The sequence below is a fragment of the Heteronotia binoei genome, chromosome 2 (assembly GCF_032191835.1).
Source record: "Heteronotia binoei isolate CCM8104 ecotype False Entrance Well chromosome 2, APGP_CSIRO_Hbin_v1, whole genome shotgun sequence".
Taxonomy (NCBI): domain Eukaryota; kingdom Metazoa; phylum Chordata; class Lepidosauria; order Squamata; family Gekkonidae; genus Heteronotia; species Heteronotia binoei.
Window position 1 is genome coordinate 40,699,054 of NC_083224.1, and position 17,163 is coordinate 40,716,216.

The window sequence follows — 17,163 nt, forward strand, 5'->3', positions numbered from 1 at the left end:
AGATTCAGACACTGAATTTTATTTAGTTTATCTTAAACATTTTTAAAATCTAAAACATTACATATGTGGTTTATATTTGACATGAAGGAGACACATATATTTACCTTAGATTTTAGCGTGGCTTGATTTCAGTGCATGGGAAATGGATTGACGTTTGAGTACAGAACTATGTACTATGCAGAGACTCAGCAAAAAAAGCATGGAAAGCAGCAACTGGTAAAGTTTTATCTGAGTTTGTATGTGTCATGCAAAACAAAAAAGGGCAGGAAAAATCTTTTTGCAACCATAAAAAGAACAATGGGATACACTGGATACCTCTAAGTTAATATAGGCAATTTAAAAGGATTTAATTTTTTAATTATTTACTGAATTCAGATTGCATTTTTAGCATATGTACATCCTGTATACATCTAAAGCCCTCCACAGCCTGGGACCCTCATATGTCTCAAAGCACATTTTGTGGTATAATCCGGTGCACTAGTTGTACTACTCAGATAGGGAGCCACCCTCCAGATGGGGCATCTCCCAAAATTACAGCTTGTCTCCAGACTACAGAAAACAGATCCCCTGGAGAAAATGGGTACTCTGGAGGGTGGACTCTATGGCACTGAGGTTCCTGTCCATACTGGACACCATCCCCATATCTCCAGGAGTTTCCCAACCTGGATCTGGCAACCCCACATGCTCATTTCAGCAGCACATATGCTAAAATTGGAATGATACAGAGAAGAATAGCATGGCCCCTGTGGAAGGTTGACATGCTGGTAACCCCACCTTCCACCTCTGCTATTGCCAGGGGAGACCTTGTAAGCCAAAATGCCCTCAAAACGAGGTTGGGGAATTGACAGGTGGACACCTGGTTTAAAAAGGATTTCTTAATCTATGTGTACAGGATGAACGTCCAAAAATTATTGCTTAAAATTACCAGGGACACTAATTAAGTAAAAACAATTAAAATTTATTCCGGAAAAATATAGGCATACATACAAGACAAATAACTCATAAAACATACATACAGTCCTAAGAAAAATAGAGATTCCGAGACAACACAAGGATGGACAAACAGGGTGATAATTACCGATCATAGTCTTCAAGGAAGGCTCCAATGCGAAGAACGAGGACTAGGGGGAAGGGACCCTCAACTGATCAGGAATCGGGGATGTATCTAGACAGCGGAACTGAGGTACTGCTAGATGCACACCTGTGAGGAGCTGGGTCACAGGTTATAAGGACTACCTTGAGCCCTCAGGAAATGGGAGGTACAGGGGCAGATGACAGTGGTCAGCTGGTACATGACCTCAGAAAAAGGGGAGGCTCTGCAGTGACCATAAGGGCTGGACTTCTGCAGTAGCCAATAGCCAGTTAATTGGCGGCCCCTGATTGGATGCTCATAGCTAGCCAATGAGCAGACTTGGTCTTAGATTGGACTTCCAGGTAACAATGGGCCAAGGGGGAGGCTCCAGGATGACCATTAAGGGAAAGAATGGGAAAAATTGTTAAGGTGGGGGGTACTTAAGTCTATCAAACTTATCTAAAAAGGGGACAATAAATGGGCAAATTGCTACCTAGGTAACACCCGATCTATATAATGGAACTTGGCTCTGAGTGAAGATGTTCTTCCTCCTCTTCGATCTTCTGTTGGCACCAGTCTTTATCTTGAGTTCCGTTGGACAAAGGCTTAGGCGGTCTGACAGGATTCACGCCTAAGATAAGCATGATGGCTTTATGCATAGGTGACATCTGTTGAGTACGTGAGCCTCCCGCTTCGCTGTGATGGAGTCTGGCACTGCAGGAAGATAGCTGCTGGTGGTGTTAGCCTCCCAAAGTGGATTCTATGGTCGAGGCTGGGAACCGCTTGCCTGGACAGTTCCTGGCAGTGCACCTTCTTCTGCTTCCAAAGCCAAGATGGGGATCACACGGGGCACTGGAAACCATCTGTTCTCCTGGTTAGCCCTCCTTGAGAGACACAGAGTGCTGCTGCAACGTGGTGGCTGTTAGTACTCATAAGTCCCTTCCAGTTTGGTAGACAAAACCCACATTCTCCTGGCAGATGTGTGTGAGTTGAGTCTCCAGGCACCCTGGCAACCACGCGGGTGACTACGATGTTCTGGAATTAGGGGTATTTTCCTCACAACCTGTGCTCAGGCAGCCTTCTCCTGGTGGTAACCTAAGCTGGAAATGGACAGTCTGTTAAACAAAAGTTCCCCTGCAAGCTGTGTGCATGGGTGGCCACTTCTTAACACAAGAAGCCTTACTCAGCAGCAATCTGGAGTTGAGCAGGATCCTACACTGCCCATTGCCCATTTTAAGATTACTGTAGTTATAATCTGCTCAGGGTGTGGTTGTTTGTGGTAGGCCCATTCCTCTGAAACAGAATGGTTCCAACAGGTGTCTTCAGTTACCACATTCAGTAAGGGATGTTTTGGAGAGCATTCAGTGGAGGGTAAACTGTTTTTGGATGTGTTTTCCCCTGTGCGGATAATGGTTTTTTACTTGTTCGATGCTTTATGGGATGAGTCAATTCTTATCTCTTAGTCCAACAAGCAAGGAGCAAAAACAAGTTTGATCCCAAACTCTTCCAGTTTTAAGAATCTCTTGCACAAAGCATTCCTTGCCATTGCAGCAAATGGCTCTGGAATTGTGTACCCTTGTGGCTCTCCATGAGTGCACTGGAACCATATGCATGCTAGAGTAAGATGAGTAAACTACAATCTCATTTATAGACCAGATTTCATAGTAATTAAGAGATGACATTTGGATAAAGAGTAAGATTCCAAACCGCCCCCCCCCCAAGCAAAATGGAAATATTTTCTTCATCAATAGACTTGCAAACACATCTGTGGCAAAATAAATGAAATAATATACACCATGCAGTTAAAACACTGCAACTAATGTGATGATTCAGTGTTTCACATTTACCACTGAAGTCTCTGGCATGTAGAATTTTCTGATGGTGGTTTATTTGATTTTTATCTTTACACACAATGAAGTAGTTTTGCATGAAAAATCTTCAGCTTCTTAAGAATTTTGCCTCGTGATGACTTTAATAATGACTATTAAGGAATTCTGCAGTGCTACAAAACAGCATTCACACTGGAGTACACACCCAAAGAAATCACCTAGAGCCACTTCTACTCTTTCATGACTCTGGTGAAAGTCCAAGGAATTTGTTGAAGAGTGAGAAGTGCTGGTATGCTTTCTCCAGGTCGTGTGGTTGGGGGATTTATCTTCCTATTTAAAAAAAGAAAGACCCTAAATGTTTAAATAATACTGAAGATATCTGCTTTGCTTTCTCTTTTCCTCCACTGAAATGCCAGCCAGGGAGGATTTTCTTTTCTTCTTGGAGGGCAGCCAGCAAGTGTCTGGTAAATAATACAAATGCTGTGCAATCAGAATGGAGAAAACCTCACAGGAAACATTAAAAGGCCTGGAAGGTGGTGATCTCATCATTGATGATACTCTAGTTACTGCTATTTCTAAGGGCACTGTGACAAATCTGAGGGCCAAGGTACACATTCCCAACTTATGCACAACTGGACTTGCATACTATAGAATAGTGGGTTCCACTCAATTAAGAGGCGTGGTGGTAGTGATCACAGCTCTTTCTATTATCACAGCATAGTATAGGGCTGTGCCTAAGACTGAAGACTGCACCAACAGGGCCAACTATATATACACTTAAGGTTCCCTTGTAGGGTTGCCAAGTCCAATTCAAGAAATATCTGGGGACTTTGGGGGTGGAGCCAGGAGCAAGGGTGTGACAAGCATAATTGAACTCCAAGGGAGTTCTGGCCATCACATTTAAAGGGACAGCACACCTTTTAGAATGCCTTCCTTCCATAGAAAATAATGAAGGATAAGGGCACCTTCTTTTGGGGCTCATAGAATTGGACCCCCTGGTCCAATCCTTTTGAAACTTGGGAGGTATTTTGGGGAGACGCACTAGATGCTATACGGAAAATTTGGCACTTCTACCTCAAAAAACAGCCTTCTCAGAGCCCCTGACACCTGTGGCTCAATTCCCCATCATTCCCTATGGGAATCGTTCCTGGAGGTGCATAATGGCTATGGGGGTGGAGCTTCCCCCACCGGCCAGCTGGCTGGGGGAGGGCGGAAGCCTGTAAAACCAGGGGATCCCCTGCTGGGACCTGGGGATTGGGAAGCCTAATCCAATTTGATGCAAGAATGACAGCAAATGGAGGGAAGAGACAGATCACTTGTGGGGAGGTGTGTGCATTCATTTCATGCACACATGTTTATGCTCAGTTTTAGTGCAGGAAACAGCCTTGGGCTTTACATAAAAGGTGGAGTTTTAGGGGGATCAAAAGTGTTAAGAGGAGGACCAATGCACAGGTGTTGTGGCAGTTCCGTGCATAAGGCAGTCTCATCACCAGGATAGACAGATACAGGGGCAGAGACAAATGCAAGATGTCAGAGATCCAACACTCGCTAGCAGCCATTCTGATGCCCAGCAAGTTTCCATGGCACAAGAGGGAATTCGAACCCAGGTTTCCCAGATACTAGTCCAACATTCTAAACTGCTAAACCACACTGGAAAGGTCTGAAATAGTGGATGGGCCTGACCTTCCCTTACCAGGCCTCTCTAAAATCCAGTTTGGTGTAGTGGTTAGCCTAACCTACCACACAGGGTTGTCGTGAGGATAAAATGAAGAAGAGAACAATGGACACTGCTTTGGGTCTCCATTGAGGAGAAACATGGAGTACAAATGAATCCAACAAATAAATATTCTAATAAGAACATAAGAGAAGCCATGTTGGATCAGGCCAACGGCCCATCAAGTCCAACACTCTGTGTCACACAGTGGCAAAAAATTTTATATACACACATACACTGTGGCTAATAGCCACTGATGGACCTGTGCTCCATATTTTTATCTAAACCCCTCTTGAAGGTGGCTATACTTGTGGCCGCCACCACCTCCTGTGGCAGTGAATTCCACATGTTAATCACCCTTTGGGTGAAGAAGTACTTCCTTTTATCCGTTTTAACCTTTCTGCTCAGCAATTTCATCGAATGCCCACGAGTTCTTGTATTGTGAGAAAGGGAGAAAAGTACTTCTTTCTCTACTTTCTCCATCCCATGCATTATCTTGTAAACCTCTATCATGTCACTAATACTAAAATGATATTTTAAAAACACATGCCTCAAGGCTTCCCGTAGAAATGGGGTTCCATCACAATGAAGCAAAGCCAGCCTACTCGATGTCACAATGGTCCTTGCCTCCTAGGTCATAATAAGGATTTCATCTACAGAGAGGACAGAATTGCTGACTTGTCTCTGGGGAAAGGAACCTCCTCCCATGTCTGGCAAAACTGAGGGGCAACTTCACTCTCATGATATATCCTTCTAATAAGGGAGAAAGCATCCTTTCTTATAAATTCCTTTAAGGTTTCTGAAGAACCTTCTGTTAAGGAGAGGCTAGTTGTTGAAGACGGCAAGTGAGTATAAATTTCTTTAGGATTTCTGAAGAACCTTCTCTAAAGGAGAGGCTAGTTGTTGAAGACAGAAGACGGCAAGTGAGTATTAAATTTCTTTAAGGTTTCTGAAGAACCTTCTCTAAAGGAGAGGCTAGTTGTTGAAGACAGAAGACGGCAAGTGAGTATAAATTTCTTTAGGATTTCTGAAGAACCTTCTCTAAAGGAGAGGCTAGTTGTTGAAGACAGAAGACGGCAAGTGAGTATAGATTTCTTTAGGATTTCTGAAGAACCTTCTCTAAAGGAGAGGCTAGTTGTTGAAGACAGAAGACGGCAAGTGAGTATAAATTTCTTTAGGATTTCTGAAGAACCTTCTCTAAAGGAGAGGCTAGTTGTTGAAGACAGAAGACGGCAAGTGAGTATAGATTTCTTTAGGATTTCTGAAGAACCTTCTCTAAAGGAGAGGCTAGTTGTTGAAGACAGAAGACGGCAAGTGAGTATAAATTTCTTTAGGATTTCTGAAGAACCTTCTCTAAAGGAGAGGCTAGTTGTTGAAGACAGAAGACGGCAAGTGAGTATAAATTTCTTTAGGATTTCTGAAGAACCTTCTCTAAAGGAGAGGCTAGTTGTTGAAGACAGAAGACGGCAAGTGAGTATAAATTTCTTTAAGGTTTCTGAAGAACCTTCTCTAAAGGAGAGGCTAGTTGTTGAAGACAGAAGATGGCAAATGAGTATAAATTTCTTTAGGATTTCTGAAGAACCTTCTCTTAAGGAGAGTGTACCTCCTGAAGACAAAAGACAGAGAGTGAGTATAAATTCCTTTAAGGTTTCTGATGAACCCTCTCTTAAGGAGAGGCCACCAACTGATGACAGGAGATGGCAAGGTGAGTAAAATTTCCTTTCAGTTTCCAGAAGCACTCTCTGATGAGGAGATATAACCTGCTGAAGAGAGAAGATGACAGCTCTCCTACAAGCTCTTTCTTGTCACTTCAGTGCCCACCATTTTAACCAGACAGTGCAGGCTGTTTTGCTGGTTGCCTCTATTGGAGTCGAGAAGGAATTTTTCCCTGTGGCTCTCCACAAATTGGCCTGGGTGGACCCAGGTTTTTCTCCTTCTCTGCACTGCCTTCATTTGTCAGCAGCCCTATCTTGGATGGCAACTGATACAATGAGTTAAAATGTGGGAATTTAGATCAATTTTTTTATAATCCAATAAACATTCATCATTTAAATATATCACATTGGTCCTGTGTCTTTTTACTGCCTGGGACTGTCTCTTTTGTAATGCACTGAAGATTCTGTCATTTGTTAGGACAAAGGCCCCTTATTAATGAAGCCCCTCATGAGAAGAACTGGGACCTAGAGAGGCCTGATAAGGGAAGGTCTGGCCTACCCACCATTTCAACCAAACCCTGCCAGGGTGGTATGTGAGGGCCAGTGAGGTATAGTGGTTAGAGTGTCAGACTAGTATCTGGGAGACCCGTTCAAATCCCCACTTGTTCTATAGAAGCTTGCTGGTCAACCTGAAGCTTGCAACACTGTGTTTGGCTCATGAAATAGCAGACCAATGCCCTAGGGATTGCCAGCCTCCAGGTGAGGCCTGGAGATCTCCCACTTTTATAACTGATCTCCTGGTGGCAGAGTTCAGCTCCCCTGGAGCAAAATGGCTGCTTTGGAAGGTGAACTCTAGGGCATTGTACCATGCCGAGGCCCCTTCCCTCCCCAAACTCCACCCTCTCCTGGCTCCACCCCCAAAGTCTCCAGATATTTTCCAACACAGACCTGGCAACCCTAAGCTGCCCCTTTCTCTTCTCTACAATGGTGACCAAAATCTCACAATGCATCATCCAGCGATCTTGGTCTTTTTCTCCATTTTTAAAAATTCATTTTTCTGCAATTGGGGAGGTGTGTCCTCTCAGGTTTGTGAAAAAATACTCCCTATTTGTTTCTGGCCCTATTGTCTGGTTTTTGTTTTTTGATCCACACAGAGATCAGGTTTAAGATGAGGTATATGATAGTTTATATTCCCAATGGTAGTAGCATTTTTATCTAGCCCTAATGCTAAAGGTTCAAAGCTGATCTTGATGCAAGCTTAACACCTTCTGTACTGTGACCTAACAATGCTAACAAAACAAATCTAACAAACCTCCTCTACTTGCAGCTGCTGGAATGGCCTCGAGTCAGCCATAGCTCTGGCAGAGGTTGTCCTTGAAAGAGCAGCTGCTGTGAGAGCTCTCTCAGCCCCACCCACCTCACAGGGTGTCTGTTGTGGGGGAGGAAGGTAAAGGAGATTGTGAGCCGCTCTGAGACTCTTCATAGTGGAGGGCGGGATATAAATCCGATATCTTCATCTACCTCACAGGGTGTCTGTTGTGGGGGGAGGAAGGTAAAGGAGATTGTGAGCCACTCTGAGACGCATCGGAGTGGAGGGCGGAATATAAATCCAATATCTTCATCTATCTCACAGGGTGTCTGTTGTGGGGGAGGAAGGTAAAGGAGATTGTGAGCCGCTCTGAGACTCTTTGGAGTGGAGGGCGGGATATAAATCCAATCTCTTCATCTACCTCACAGGGTGTCTGTTGTGGGGGAGGAAGGGAAAGGAGATTGTGAGCCTCTCTGAGACTCTTCGCAGTGGAGGGCGGGATATAAATCCAATATCTTCATCTACCTCACAGGGTGTCTGTTGTGGAGGAGGAAGGGAAAGGAGATTGTGAGCCGCTCTGAGACTCTTCGCAGTGGAGGGCGGGATATAAATCCAATCTCTTCATCTACCTCACAGGGTGTCTGTTGTGGGGGAGGAAGACAAAGGAGATTGTGAGCCACTCTGATACTCTTGAGATTCAGAGTGGAGGGCGGGATATAAATCCAATATCTTCTTCTTCTTAAGACAGCATGTTTTCCAGCATAATAATACTTCAGAAAATTCAATGCATTCTATGATTCTATGAATGCATTTAATTTTCTAAATTATTATTACGCTGACAAACATGCTGTCTTGCTAGTATTGGGTTTTCAACATTTGTTTCCTGCCCTCTGGTTCCGCAGAGAGAGGTCACTAATACTAAACCAGTGCAAACAAAACTTTTGAAAATAAAGCAACATTAGATAATGGATCGTTAATATATTACTTTAAATACAAACGTATTAATAGAGTATTCTTATTTAAGTCAATGCTATTAGGGATAATAACAACATGGCAGTGAACATCTGTTAATCGTCCCTGTGAATAGAAGCCAACACTTCACATCCATTTAAAATTCAGTATTTAATAAGAGGGTAGTAATATTTGTTATTAAATCATTTGAAACATGCAAAGTTTGGTTTCCACTCGTGGTGCTTCATATGTTTCACTGCCTCTGTATTACTATTAATAGTATATTATTAGTAATGGTGTTTACTTAAGCAACAAACCATCGACTATCTGCTTTAATTATAATAATTGTAATTTCAGCATTCCTCTTGAAGACAGTGGAGTCAACACATGGGATATAAAATTTAAGATAAAGCATAAGCAGGAAGATGACACGTGTATCTCATAACCTACACACAATAGCACATTGTTAAGTCACAATCCAGCAAGCGTAAAATTCTAAAAAAAAAGTCCAGTGGTCCATCTAGCCCAGCATCCTGTCTCACTCAGTAGCCAACCTCTGAAGGACCAATGACAGGTCATAGAGGCCACAGCCTTCTCTATGGCAGTTGTACTCCCTACCCCCAAATCTCCCAAAATTTGGAGGCTCTAGCCCACCCAACTCAACACCTCCCGCCAGCCCAGGGGAAACTGGCAACCTTTCTAGGGTTGCTAATCCCCAGGTGGGGGCAGGGGATCCCCCGGTTTGGAGGCCCTCCCCCCGCTTCAGGGTCGTCAGAAAGCGGGGGGAGGGGAGGGAAATGTCTGCTGGGAACTCTATTATTCCTTATGGAGATTTATTCCCATAGAAAATAATAGTGAATTGATCCGCTGGTATCTGGGGCTCTGCAGGGGCTGTTTTTTGAGGCAGATGCACCAAATTTTCAGTACAGCATCTAGTGCCTCTCCCCAAAATACCCCCCAAGTTTCAAAAAGATTGGACCAGGGGGTCCAATTCTATGAGCCCCAAAAGAAGGTGCCCCTATCCTTCATGATTTCCTATGGAAGGAAGGCATTGAAAAGGGGTGCCGTCCCTTTAAATGTGATGGCCAGAACTCCCTTTGGAGTTCAATGATGCTTGTCACAGCCTTGATCTTGGCTCCACCCCTAATGTCTCCTGGCTCCACCCCCAAAGTCTCCTGGTTCCACCCCCAAAGTCCCCAGATATTTCTTAAATTGGACTTGGCAACCCTAGCTTGCTGGGAGCTCCAAGCGAGGCCTCTCTTCCTCCTGCTTCTTCACAGAAATACTCTGAGCTCGCGCTTGCTGCCACCTGCTCACCTCAGAGGACTGGAGGAGAGCAGAACAGGCCACCGCCGCTGGGCGCTGCTGCCCGCTCGCGCTTGCTGCTACCTGCTCACCTCAGAGGACTGGAGGAGAGCAGAATAGACCGCCGCCGCTGCGCCCTGCTGCCCGCTCGCGCTTGCTGCTACCCGCTCATTTCAGAGGACTGGAGGAGAGCAGAACAGGCCGCCGCCGCTGCGCCCTGCTGCCCGCTCGCGCTTGCTGCTACCTGCTCACCTCAGAGGACTGGAGGAGAGCAGAACAGGCCACCGCCGCTGCGCGCTGCTGCCCGCTCGCGCTTGCTGCTACCTGCTCACCTCAGAGGACTGGAGGAGAGCAGAACAGGCCGCCGCCGCTGCGCGCTGCTGCCCGCTCGCGCTTGCTGCTACCTGCTCACCTCAGAGGACTGGAGGAGAGCAGAACAGGCCGCCGCCGCTGCGCGCTGCTGCCCGCTCACGCTTGCTGCTACCTGCTCACCTCAGAGGACTGGAGGAGAGCAGAACAGGCCGCCGCCGCTGCGCGCTGCTGCCCGCTCGCGCTGAGTCCTGGCCTGCCCCCTCCCCTTCTCTGATTGACCTCAGAGGGGAGGGGAGCGGAGCAGGCCGACGACGACGCTGTGCGCCGCTGCCGCCTCTTCAACTTGCTGCTCCGAAGACTCGCGGCCTTTGCGCCGTTCCCCTCTTCCCTCCCCCCGCTTCCATTTTTGGGGACAGCGGGGGAGGAGAGTGCAAACCCGGGGGTCCCCCGCCAGGGCGGGAGGGTTGGGAAGCCTATTCCCTCGCTAGCATGCTGTTGGACCATTCAAACCAGCAGGGGGCCCATGATTGGAGCAGGACAACAGGGATTGTTGCCTATTTTTCTTCAGTCCTACTGGCTCCAATGAGCCAGACAAGAACACCATACTTCTTTTGCCGGAAGAAAGAAATTGAGCTTCTTGCCTCTTTTCTCTGACTCCATGCACCCTAGAAAGGATATGTGACCCAGCATGTGTTCCGCTTACCATGTGGTTAAACTCTAACTGCTGTGCTGAAAGATAAAAGAAGAACAGACAAATGCAGAAGGGGGGATTATGCAAATACAAATGGTTTTGGAATAAGTGAAATGCTTCGGTCATATTCTAGAGTGCAATGCTAAGCAGGGCTACTTGTAAAGAAGTCCCATGTTCATCAATGGTTTGCCCTCCCAGGAAAGTGTTCTGAAAATTAGAGCCCTAGGAGAAAAGAGCATCAGACCACCTCTGAACATCTCTTGTCTTGAAACTCTACGGGGTTGCCATAAGTCTACTGCAATTTGATGGTACCTTCCACCACTGCCAGAAACAGTTTATGGATTAAGAAAAAGACCAGAAATGACACAATCAGCTAAGCAGCGCAGAGAAAAATCCTATGTAAAAAAAGCTTTAAAAATAGCCTAGAGCAGATCTTTTCATGATTTTTTGCTGGGCCTTCTAGAGGATGCAGAAACTGCTCTAAGCAGTCAGTAAACTACCCATAGCTCATGAACTACCTGTTGGAGACCCTGAATTTATACCAAGAGTGGCAAAAATCACATAGTTTCTCTGTCATCTGGAAGGAAAGGACAATGATTAGCATTAGGTTAGGATTCTGGACAGCATAGAGACTTTTGGGGGTTGGAGAATGGCGAGCTGAACTGCTTCTCTACAGGGGAGCAGACTGAAACTTCTGTTCGGGGTAGAAAAAGGCAATCCAATGCCTACTGCCTACTTTTCTCAGTCAGAGATTAGTCCAAGACATGCTTGGAAAATTCTGAAGGGATTTACTTTGGCTTAAAGGGAGTCCCGGGGGGGGGCTCCTTTGAGGCTTTGAAGGGTCTCCAGAGATGCGTTGCATTCCAGCGTCTACAGAAGTTTCCAGAGTCATTCAATTGACTTAAGCTCATCAAGATCCAAACCTTCTTTGATTCTACTGAACATCTAAATTTATGCAAGACCGGAGCCATTTTGGATAACCACAACAAAAGGTACAGATCGTTATTTTTCATTCCGGGACTAATAAGAACTGTAAAAATTAAAATTTAAAAGCTGGAAGATTGAATATAGAAGCTATTGATAAAGAAGGGGAGAAGGGGCAAAATTGGGACTGTAAAATACTAAAAGTGTCAAAAAGAGAAAAGAAAATAATTGTTTTGAATACTTGCGGTTGTGGTTGGAAAGCCCCATTGTCATAGAGCTGCAGTTTTAACAGACGACACAGAAAGTACGTCACAAACATTGCGAGATCTCTCTATCAGTGAGAACAGGATTTGGTGGCAAGAAAAGTAGGAAGTACGTTACAAGCATCGCGAGATCTTTCTACCAGCGAGAACGGGATTTGGTGGCAAGTAAAGCAGGAAGTATTCAGTGAAGGGAAAATTGGGAGTCAGCCAGCCTACTCTAGGACTGAGAAGTCATAGAAAAACTTCGGCGGCCATTACAAGAAGGTCAAAATTTAAAAGTTATTTAAAAGGATTTGAGACATCGAAAATTAGTGGACCGGTGAATTTGAACATTGTAAGGTAAATACTATTGGACATTATTGTTAAAAACTACTTTTGAAGCCTCCAGAAAAAAGTGGAAAAAAGTTTAAAAAGGGACATAAAAGTCATAACCGCCATTTTGAAAAAAATATAACATTTAAAAATTTATATCTGAGCTTAGGAGGCTCCAGAGTCGGCGATTTTGGGCTTATTGGAAAAAGCAAAATTTATTCTTCAAAATCTGATAGTTGGATTTTAATTTGGTGAGGTCAACTTTTTCAGCTTTTTTACATGTCAGACCATAAGCCAATACGTACAAGGGCTGCTTCACTGGAGAAGATGCAGGAGCAACTGGAAGCAATGGAGGCAAGGATGATGAAAGGGATGAAAGATTTAATAACTGCCTCCAAAAAGAAAATTAGAAAGGAGATTGAAGATTTGATAAAAGATATAGAGGATCTCAGAAACGAAACTGTGGTAACATCCAAGAAAGTGCAAGAAGTGGAGGGGAGAGTGAAAGCACATGATTCCACCTTGAAAAAAATAAAAGAAAAAGTGGTAATACATGACTGCAAGTTGATGGAAACTCAGATACGTCTGAGAGGAGTACCTGAAGACGAACAAACTGATTTGAAGGAATATATAATAAAAATTATTGCGGAATTCCTGGAGGAAGATCTAGAAGGTAGTAGGAACATGTATGACTATGTGTACAGGGTTAACTCATTCTATGCCAAAAAGAATAATCTACCAAGAGATGTGGTCATAAAGTTTCTGACAAAATAAATGGTGGGAAAGATCATAAATAAAAACTTTGGGAAAACACTGACAGTTGAAGGCAGCAGAGTAAGAATCATGAAGGAGTTGCCAAGACAACTTTTAACTGATAGAAGGACATACAAGAAACTGACAGACAAACTATGGGACAATGAAATAAGGTATAGGTGGATACTACCAGAAGGTATGAGTTTTGAACTTCAGGTAAAAGGTAAAAGGATCACAATTACAAACACACAAGAACTGCGTAGGTTTTATAAAGAACATAAAGAATTTGAACCATGATGGATTACAGATTATTATCTTGGAATATAAATAGACTAAATTCACCACAAAAAAAGAAAGGCAATGTTTCATTGGATTAAAAAGCAAAATTGTAATATAATTTGTTTGCAAGAAGTACACATTAAACAAAAGGATTATAAATTTTTATGGAACAAACAATTGGGGTTAGAATTTTTTTCACTGGCTGAGCAAAAGAAAAGAGGAGTTATTTTCTATATTAAACAAGAATTGGGCCCAAAATTGATTTTTAAGGATAATGATGGGAGATACGTAGCGGTGGAATTAATAATAAATGGGAAAAAATTTGCTACTGGGACTATATGCACCAAATGGAGCAAAAGATATATTTTTTAAAAGATATTACACAACAATTGGATAACGTGACATATGAACAAATAATGATAATGGGGGACTTTAATGGAACAATTAAGAATGCGTTGAATAGATCTGGCAAAAAAAAAATTATCAAGAAGGGAAATTGCCAAAGTCCTTTTTTGAATTAGTTAAACAAGAAAATTTGGAAGATATATGGAGGAAGTTCAACCCTGAAGTGCGAGACTATACCTTTTTTCAGCAAGACATAATACCTTTTCAAGAATTGACATGTTGTGGGGTACAAAAGACTTAGGTCTTATTACAAAGAAAATAGAGATCTTACCTAAAGTAGAAGCAGATCATAATCCATTATTGTGGTTAAGTAAGCCGACTAAAAAGGTGAGAAGATGGAAATTAAATTAAGATTTACTACAAAATAAAGAAATTGTGGCATCTCTAGAGAAAGAGACTAAAGCTTTCTTCCAAATAAATGATAAGGAGGACATCGAGTTTCAAACGGTTTGGGATACATATAAAGCAGTAATGAGAGGGATATTGATTACACTGAATAATAAAGATAAAAGAGTAAAGGAAAAACAATTGTTGGACATTCAGAATGAAATAAAAAAAGAGGGGGAGCTGAGGAAGAGACCTGGGAAAAAGAAAATTATGAGGGAAATTACAATACTCCAAACACAAATGAGATGTTTGTTAAATAAAGAACTGGAATGGAATCTGAAAAAATTGCAGCAGAAATCTTTTGAAGGAGCAAATAAACCTGGAAAATATTTGGCTTGGCAAATTAAAAAAAAAGAGAGAAAATAAAATTATTAACAAAATAATAGTTGGTGGTAAAGAGATTGTGGATCAAGAAGGAATTAAAAGAGAATTTTTAAAAATATTACGCCAAATTGTTTAAAGGTTTTAAAATAAGTAAAGAGAAGATGGAAATATATTTGCAAAAAATTAAAATAGCTCCCTTAACAGAAAATATGGAGAAAGTTTTGAATGAACCAATTGGAAAAATAGAAATTGAAGCGGTAATTAATTCAATGAAAATGGGAAAAGCACCTGGTTCGGATGGATATACAGCAAAAAAATTTAAAACCCTTAAAGAGGAGTTAACACCGAAGCTTCAAAAACTGGTGAATATTATAAGACTGCAAGGGAAAATACGAAATATTTGGAAGGAAGCAGTAATTTCGCTGATTCCAAAAGAGGACAGAGATGTCATGAATATAAAAAACTATAGAGCAATTTCATTGTTAAATAATGACTATAAAATATATAAAAGAATCTTAGCAGAACACTTAAACAACATTTGATAAACTTTATTAAGGAGGAACAAGCAGGATTTCTTCCCAAAAGGCAAATTAGGGACAATTTAAGGACTGTTGTAAATATTGTAGAATATTATGAAGGTCATCCAGTAAAAGAAGTTGCTTTGTTTTTTGTAGACGCAGAGAAAGCTTTTGATAATTTAAACTGGGACTTTATGTTTGCAGTGATGGAAAAGATGGAATTGGGGGGAAGTTTTGTGGGAATGGTGGAAGTGATGTATACTGAACAGTGTGCAAAGCTTTGCATGAGTGCGGATCTTACAGAGGATATGGAAATTAGTAAAGGAACGGGACAGGGTTGTCCTCTTTCTCCATTGTTGTTTGTGGTGACTATTGAGGTTTTGCTGGTGCGGATTCGGGAAGATAAAAAAATAGAAGGTTTGAAATTAAAAGGCTTTGCTTATAAATATAGAGCATTTGCAGATGATGTAATGTTTATAAATGAAAATCCTATACAAGTAATGCCATTGTTACTGGTAGGATACAAGAATGTGGAGAAATGGCAGGATTTTACATTAATAAAGAGAAGTCGAGGTTTTTATGCAAAAATATACAAGTGAGTAAACAAAAAGAATTGCAGGAGCTGACAGGATGTGAAGTTACCTCTAAAGTAAAATATCTGGGTGTGGATATTACAATGAAAAATATTGATTTATATAAAAACAACTATGAAAAGCTATGGCATAAAATGAATGAAGATATGGTAAAATGGAATAAACTTAACTTGTCATTGCTTGGAAGAATAGCTGCAATAAAAATGAATATATTACCAAGAATTATGTATTTGTTCCAAACTATTCCAATAGTGAAAGACAGTAAACAATTTAACAAGTGGCTAAGGAAAATTTCAGAGTTCATATGGGCAGGGAAGAAACCAAGAATTAAATGAAAATTTTTACAGATGCAAAAGAAAGAGGAGGATTTCAACTACCAGATTTAAAGTTATACCGTGAAGCAGTTTGTTTAGTGTGGATAAAAGAGTGGGTGACATTGTTGAATAGAAAACTTTTAGCATTGGAAGGTCATGGAAATATATTTGGTTGGCACGCTTTTATGTATTATGGGAAGAAAAAGATGGATGGTTTTTTCTCTCATCACTATATAAGAAGTAATTTGTTGAATATGTGGATGAAATATAGAAAATATGGAGATGAAAGGAAGCCATTGTGGATAGTGCCAGCAGAAGTAATTAAAATATTGGCGGAGATAGGTGATGCAAGATGGCTATCATATAATCAATTATTAAAAATACAAAGTGGTAAGATAGAGTTGAAAACAGCTAAAGAATTGAATAATAAATATGACTGGTTTCAAACGCAACAAATAGAGAGCTTGGTGGAAAATGATATTAAAAATGAAGGAATAAGGAAAGTGCAAACTGAATAAGAAAATGTTCTGCTTGGAGACAATGAAAAGTTGATTTCAAAACTATATAAACTATTATTTAAATGGTCTACTGAAGACGATGTAGTAAAATTTGAAATGATAAAATGGGCAATTAATGTAAATGAAGAAATACAGATGGAAACATGGGAACACTTGTGGAAGAACTCTATGAAAATCTCGACATGTTATAGCATCAAAGAAAACTGTTATAAAATGATGTATAGGTGGTATATGACTTCTAAAAAGTTAGCAAAAATGAACAATAAGATGCCAGATAGATGTTGGAAATGTAAAAAGCATGAAGGTTCTTTCTACCATATATGGTGGACTTGTGAAAGAGCAAAACAGTGTTGGCAAATGATTCAACAAGAAATTTCCAACATCTTGGGATATGCATTTAAGAGAACTCCAGAGACTTTCCTATTGGGATTTGGGATTACAAATGGAGAAATTTCCAAAAGAAGATAGAACTGTAATTTGGTACTTGCTTTCAGCTGCTAGGACATTATATGCGCAGTTATGGAAGCAAGATAAAATACCAGAAAAATGGGACTGGATTATAAAAGTTATGTCATGGAGTGAAATGGATAAACTTACAAGAATCTTGAAAGACTATGATTTAGAGGGATTTAAAATGGATTGGGATAAATTCAGAAAATATATAGAAAAAGAATGGAAAGTAAAAGGTCATTGGGTGATTTTTGAGAATACCACTTAGGTTTTTAGAAGAAGAAA

General features: G+C 41.5%; 1 non-coding gene across 1 annotated transcript; it reads left to right on the forward strand.

Annotated features, from left to right (window-relative positions):
• The first annotated feature begins 681 nt into the window (after window positions 1-681).
• LOC132567863 (U6 spliceosomal RNA) lies at window positions 682-789 on the forward strand. The gene has a single exon (XR_009555135.1). It is a non-coding gene; the product is annotated as a U6 spliceosomal RNA (small nuclear RNA).
• The last annotated feature ends 16,374 nt before the right edge of the window (window positions 790-17,163 follow it).